Below are 6873 nucleotides of genomic sequence, written 5' to 3' on the forward strand. Positions count from 1 at the left end.
CTGTGAATTGCTTATTCATATTTTTTCCCTTGTACACAAAGATAAAACATTTATTTTTCTGCTGGTTTGTTTTCCCTTTTCTGATTGCTTAGTATAAATTATTTTCATTGCTTATCAAAAGCCTTAATATTTTGCACTCTTCAATCCTGCAATTTTACATCTATGAAGGAAATCATTGGTCAAATGGGCAAAAATGGATGTACAAGGTGCTTGACACATTGTTTATAAAATAAAAACATTCAGAAAGCATTCTAAAATCCAACAGTAGAAAATTGGATCCACTATTATGACAAATCTACACACAGGAATACAATTAAGAATAATGATATACAGTCAGCCCTCTGAGGGTTCTGCATCCACGGACTCAACCAACTGCAGGTTGAAATATTTGAAAAAAAATTCCAGAAAGTTTCAAAATGCAAAACTTGAATTTGCTGGGCATAAGCAACTATTTACATAGGATTTACATTGTATTAGGTATTATAAGTAATCTAGAGATGATTTAAAGTATATGGGAAGATGTGTAAGTTATATGCAAATACTGTACCATTTCATATAAGGAACTTGAACATCCTCAGATTTTGGTATCCGTGAAGGGTCCTGGAACCAATCCCTTGCAGATACTGAGGGACGACTGTATTTTTTATACTCTACATTTATTGATATAGAAAGAATACATATATACATACATATATATTCAAAAATATTTAATGTGGTTACTTCTGGGTAATGTAGTTATGGATGATTTTTTTTTTTTTTTTTTTTTGCCAAGCCGCATGGCTTGTGGGGTCTCAGTTCCCCCCAACCAGGGATTGAACTCGGGCCATGGCAGTGAAAGCCCAGAATCCTAACCAGTAGGCCACCAGGGAACTCCCTGGATGATTTTTTTTAAAGTCCGTTTTCTCCTTATTTTTCTACAGTAAAAATGTTTTGTTCACACAAAAAAAGGAAAAATGTCCTCAGAATTGAACTTCTGCTCAGATCAGGGTGCAGTGGAACCATTGCATCTACCTAGGAATGCAAGGAATGAGCCCTAACATTGTATGAGTTTTTTTGGCAGCCTCATCCTTTACTGCTTCAAACTGACCTTCCAGTCCACTGAAACCTTCATATTGGTTTAATGTTTTCACATGAACTGTCCTTGCTTTACTTGTTTGGTTTTTTTTTTTTTTGGCCCCGCCTTGTGGCATGCAGGATCTTAGTAGTTTCCCAACCAGGAATTGCACCCACGCACCCTGCAGTGGAAGTGCAGAGTTCTAACCACTGGACCACCATGGAAGTCCCTGGTTCATTTTTTAATGTAAGAGACTTGTCATTAGTCCCTGCCCATAGTTTGATCCCATCAGAAGACAACCAGTGCAGCTGTTTTCTGATTGGTGAAGGTTCTTTTCTTCCTTAGCAGGATCCTTTGGGAAAAAAACTGTTGGAACTTCACACTGGAGAACTCAATGTCCCCTTTGAACCCCTCAGGTAACTTTCCTTGGAACATTTGAAATCTGACTTCCTGAAATCTATAAAAGTTATGTCTGACCATCTTTCTTGAACATTCCAGAAAGTGACAAAACAAAATAGAAACACACTCATAGACACAGAGAACAACGGGTGGTTGCCAGAGGGGACAGGGGTAGGGGAACGGGTGAAATGGGTGGGTGGGATTATGAGGTACAAACTCCTAGTTATAAAATAAACAAGCCATGGGGATGTAGCGTACAGCATAGGGAATATAGTCAATAATGTAATAATGTATGATGACAGATGGTTACTAGGCTTATCATGGTCATTATTAGATAATGTATAAAAATATCAATCACTATGTGGTACACCTGAAACTAATATAATATTGTATGTCAATTATAATTCAATTAAAAAAACCTTTCTAGTAAGTGAAATTGTCAGTAGGGCAAGAATTTACTAGGTGTTCTGCTTCCAGCAGAGGGAGTGTTGGAGGGGATGCCCTGATGCTGGTCCCTCTGGCACCACCGTATCTTGCCTTGGAACAGTTTTGCGACCTGAATTTATTTATTTGGCTGTGCCGTGCGGCATGCGGGGATCTTAGTTTCCCCACCAAGGATCCAACCCGTGTCCCCTGCAGTGGAAGTGCAGAGTCCTAACACTGGACCTCCAGGGCATTCCCTGCAACCTAAATTTAAAAAGCATCATCCATGTCCTCCTTTTATCTTAACATATATTCTGTAACTCCTACCAGGTATTATTTTCCTGTTTGTTTCTTTTTTCATCCTCATCCAAACGCTTCCAGTTTCAGTTTTGTGATTTCCTTTTCAACATATACACTACTTTCTTTCCATGGTCATCCTCCAGTCATGAGTTCTACATCATCTATTTGTCTTGTGATAAAATTCAAGTTCCTTTCCCATTCTGGTCTTCTCTAATGCAGCACATCCCAGACTTTAGGATTTTATTAAAATTAATTAATGATAGGGGAAAATCCCTTGAAATTGATGTGTTTGGCAAGCAAGAAATGACATTCCCTCCCACCCCAATCTTAGAATGTCAATATCTTTTCATTAAAGAACATAGCTTAATCTTGGTAGGGTTAGGGCTTCCCTGGTGGCTCACTGGTTAAGAATCTGCTTGCCAATGCAGGGGACATAGGTTCGAGCCCTGGTCTGGGAAGATCCCACATGCCACGGAGCAACTAAGCCCGTGCGCCACAACTACTGAGCCTGCGCTCTAGAGCCCACGAGCCACAACTACTGAAGCCTGTGCGCCTAGAGCCTGTGCTCCGCAACGAGAGAAGCCACTGCAATGAGAAGCCTGCACACCGCAACGAAGAGTAGCCCCTGCTCTCCACAGCTAGAGAAAGCCCATGCACAGCAACAAGGAGCCAACGCAGCCAAAAAAAAAAAAAAAAAAAAATCTTGGTAGGGTTAGAAAGGACATAATTTCAGAATTTAAAAATATTGAAAAAAAATTATTTCATCATAGACCAGCAACCCTTTGTCATGGACTAGCTCCAGTCTGCAGACCCGTGTAGGAAACCACTGATGTAATACATGTTTAAGCAGCTTTATTTGGACACTTTTCTCTTTCCTTGAAAATTTTGGGAAGTACATAATGTCCATTTTTTTAGTTACCTTATAATTTATCAGAGGTCCATAAATCTTTTGTCTTAAGTCACAAGCCCCCCTCCAAACTCTGTCCTTGACACTACATCAGTTGTCAGGTGTCAGCCTTGTGCTCTTTCTTTTCCAAAGTCAGACACTTTGCACTGAGGAGATGAAAATATTGTCTGCAACCACATGTCCTTCAGAGTCCTCTTTGTCCCAGGTTTCTTCTGGTTGTATAATTTGTTCTCACATGTATCAACTAAAATATGAGGTTGCCTATAACAAACTCTGCATCAGGCCTCAGAACACACTGGAGGAAGGAGCATCATTAGCAAGGTCAGGTCTGCAGAGGGCTCCTCCTACCCCATTAAGAGTCACCAACCAGGAGAATGTGGTCTTGTCTTCCTGGGTTGGGGGAAGCCTCTGTTGGCATCAATGAATCCTCCTTAGTATTCTGTCTAGGAATTCATTATTCTCGCAAGTGCCAAGCTGAGATTGTCTTTCCTCCTCAACCCTAGTGAAGAGTGATGTTTAGTAGGATAAAAGCAAAGGCTTTTCTAGTATAATAATGCTGAGCTTATGCTATGAAAAACAGTCAACATGAGCAAGTGAAGAAATGGTTCATCTTGAGCTATTTCACCTGGATGGGGTTGGGACGGACCCTCAAAATCTCAAGCATCTCACTTGCTGCTTCCAGATAGACCAGGACCCTGGGGGGAGGGGGTGGAGATCAGAGAAAAAGGACCCTCCAGACCCCATCTAAGAAGGACTTGGTGTGAACTGACAGGTCACATGATGAGAAAAGTGATGTTTTGTACCATTCATTGGACCCTGTTATCGGCCAATAGCATTATTTTCTATCTGCTCACAATCTGTACCTGCAGCTGTGAGCTTTCAGCGTGACATGCCACAGTGGACAGAGGTATTCATCAAGATTTCACCACGCTTTTGGCAATGAAACCAGACTGCATTTTTAGCACACATATTTCAGTGTCTATCTCCGGAGGAGGAAGTTTATATTTAGCACATTTCCTGCTAGCCACTGAACAGTGCAAGACCTTCTGGGTCTGGAGTTAGTCACAGCCCTTTATGTCTATCTGTGGAATCCCTCCTTGTAAACTGCTAGGCCTTTGAGGAGCCCAAGTTTATAGCATGAACTGTTACCATAAATCCTTAGAACCCACCAGGAAAGGTGCTGATTGGGTGGTATGTTCATAGCGACTTCTTAGTCCCAGCCCGGGGAATGTTAGGAATGCCCCAGTCAGATGGAGTGTGTGTGTGTGTGTGTGTGTGCATAAGCTTGCATGCATCCATGTGTTTGGGCATGGTAGTGTAAACGGGGCACTCTGGGTGACCTTCTTCAGACTTAAAAAAAAATTTTTTATTGGAGTATAGTTGATTTACAATGTTGTGTTAGTTTCTGCTGTACAGCAATGTGAATCAGTTATACAAATACATATATCCACTCTTCTTTATATTCTTTTCCCATATAGGTCATTACAGAGTACTGAGTAGAGTTTCTTGTGCTGTACAGTAGGTCCTTATTAGTTATTTATTTTATATATAGTAGTGTGTGTATATGTCAATCCCAATCTCCCAATTTATCCCCTCTTCCTTTCCCCCCAGTAACATGTTACAGTTACATCTGTAACTCTATTCCTGTTTTGTACATAAGTTCATTTGTACCCTTAGACTCTTCTTGTACCTACTCCTGAGGAATGTGTTTGCATTGCGTTGGGTTTGGGAAAATCAGATCAGCATGTTATGCAGCCTCCCAAAGAGAGGAGCAAACAGGAGATGAACTTTCAGGGCCATAGACCCTACTTTTCCACCTGGATCTTCTGGGTCAAGGGTCAGAGACTGGTCCCTTAGACCAGTACCTGCAGACAGGGGGCCTCAGAATCTTCTAGGGAATGTGTTTAAATGCAGATGTCGTGGTCAAACTCCACCCAGGTATACTGAATCAAACTCTGGAGTATACAGCTGAGGAATTTATATTTAAACAAACACCCTAGAGTGTTTTGTGATGTGAGTGGGTTTGCTGACTTCTGCCTCACTTGGCCCTTCCTGCAAGGGGATGGTAGCAGAGCTCAAAGCTGACATCAAGTCTTTTTGATTTTACCTCCTAAACATTTCTTGCATCTTCTCTGCATGTCCACTAGTCACTGGCCAAGTCCAAGCTACCAGCATCACTGGCCTGGACCACTCAGCGGCCTCAAAGTTTCCCCTGCAGGGACTCATCCCCCTCCAATCGGTACTCAACACAGCAGCCAGAATGGTCATTTCCAGTCTCAAGTCAGATTCTGTCACACTCCCCACCCTACCCTGACCCTCACTCCAGTTATTTTTTTCTTTTTCCTTTCTTTATTCTTTTTTCCTTTGGCTGCACCGCGCGGCATGCGGGATCTTAGTTCCCTGACCTGGGATCAAACCTGTGCCCCTGCAGTGGAAGCATGAAGTCTTAACCACTGGACCGCCAGGGAAGTCCCGCTCGTTATTTCTTTCCATCGCTTTTAGGATGAACACGACATTCTGCTCACAGCCAGAGGACCCGCAGGACTGGATCCGCACCTCACCTCATTTCACAGCCATTGTTCCTGCGAATAGGTCTCTCCACAGACCCGCCCCCCCCACTCCTTTCACCTGCTCTTCCTTCAGGCTCAGCTGTCATCACTTCCCCAGGGACGCCTTCCCAACCTCTCAAGGGCTGCACTTTTCAGTTGCAATTTTTTACTAATTGACGTAATAATCTGATTAAACACGAGTCTTCATGTAGAATGTAATTTCCCATGGAGGCAGGGACCACATTTCTTCACTATCACAGCCCTAGTGCTTGGTTCTAAATACCTGTCCTCAGGACTTCCCTGGCGGTGCAGTGGTTAGGACTCGGTGCTCTCACTGCCGGGACCCCAGGTTCGATACCTGGTTGGGGCACTAAGATCCCATAAACCGAGTGGCAAGGCCAAAACAAAAACAAAAACAAAAACCTGCCCTCGCCTCCATATGGCAGGTGTTGGCCATCAAGCAGTCTTCAGTCAGAGAATATGCAGGGTGCTCAGATAGACCAGAGCTTTGTAATTATACCTGGGAGTTCCATTCATTTGTTCATTCATTCATTCATGATGACAAATGTAGTTTTAAGTGCCATTTTGAGCTGTTAAATTCTGGGCCTAGCTGGAGTCAGCCAGCACAGCAGGCACCGCTGGTAATGGTTTGAACATGTCTGAACACTTGGCATGCCTCACTTCCCTTGGCTCAATCAAAATAAACATCTACTGAACATGAACTCGGTGCCAGACGTGCCCCTTGTCCTTAAGCAGCTGTGATCTAGGGAGGAAAGACAGACACAAAACAAGTGACTACAAGTTTATGAGTTTTACCACGGGGCATTCGAGTGTGCCATGGAGACACAGAAGAGGGGGTGCAAGTCTAGTCTAGGGGTTCAGGGGAAAGCTTCCCTGCAGAAGGAATATTTGAGCTGAGGTTGAGGATGAGTAGGAGATAGAATAGGCCCTAGGGAGCAGTCCAGGTGAAGGCCAAGGTGAACTTCAGATGATAGGGCTATTTAATGGGCAGTAGGGAGCATCCAGTTCAGCCTAATTCTCCTCCTGTGAGTTGGGGCTTGGCCCATCCAGCCCGTATCCATCCTCTCAGGGGGCGGATGCTGCACTAAACGGGAGAGGGAGTCGAGTGGCCTGTGTGTGGGTACCTCTCGGGGCCCCCTCCTCTGACTCAGGCATCACAGGAGCTGTTGTGAATTCAGCGCCACTCTTGTTGGAGCAATATTAAACATCATCACCAAAGG

The 6873-nt window shown here is 43.5% G+C and overlaps 1 long non-coding RNA gene across 3 annotated transcripts in view; it reads left to right on the forward strand.

The window, feature by feature from the left end:
• Nucleotides 1-6866, forward strand: part of LOC132488384 (uncharacterized) — a 67034-nt gene extending 60168 nt beyond the window's left edge. For 2 of the 3 annotated variants that reach the window (XR_009531742.1, XR_009531740.1), the window contains 2 exons: nt 1400-1470; nt 5586-6866. This is a non-coding gene — a long non-coding RNA (uncharacterized LOC132488384). The remainder of the gene's footprint in view (nt 1-1399; nt 1471-5585) is intronic. The other variant, XR_009531743.1, reaches the window with a different exon arrangement.
• Nucleotides 6867-6873: the final 7 nt, after the last annotated feature.

This window comes from Mesoplodon densirostris, chromosome 4 (genome assembly GCF_025265405.1).
Source record: "Mesoplodon densirostris isolate mMesDen1 chromosome 4, mMesDen1 primary haplotype, whole genome shotgun sequence".
NCBI classification, from domain to species: Eukaryota; Metazoa; Chordata; class Mammalia; order Artiodactyla; family Ziphiidae; genus Mesoplodon; species Mesoplodon densirostris.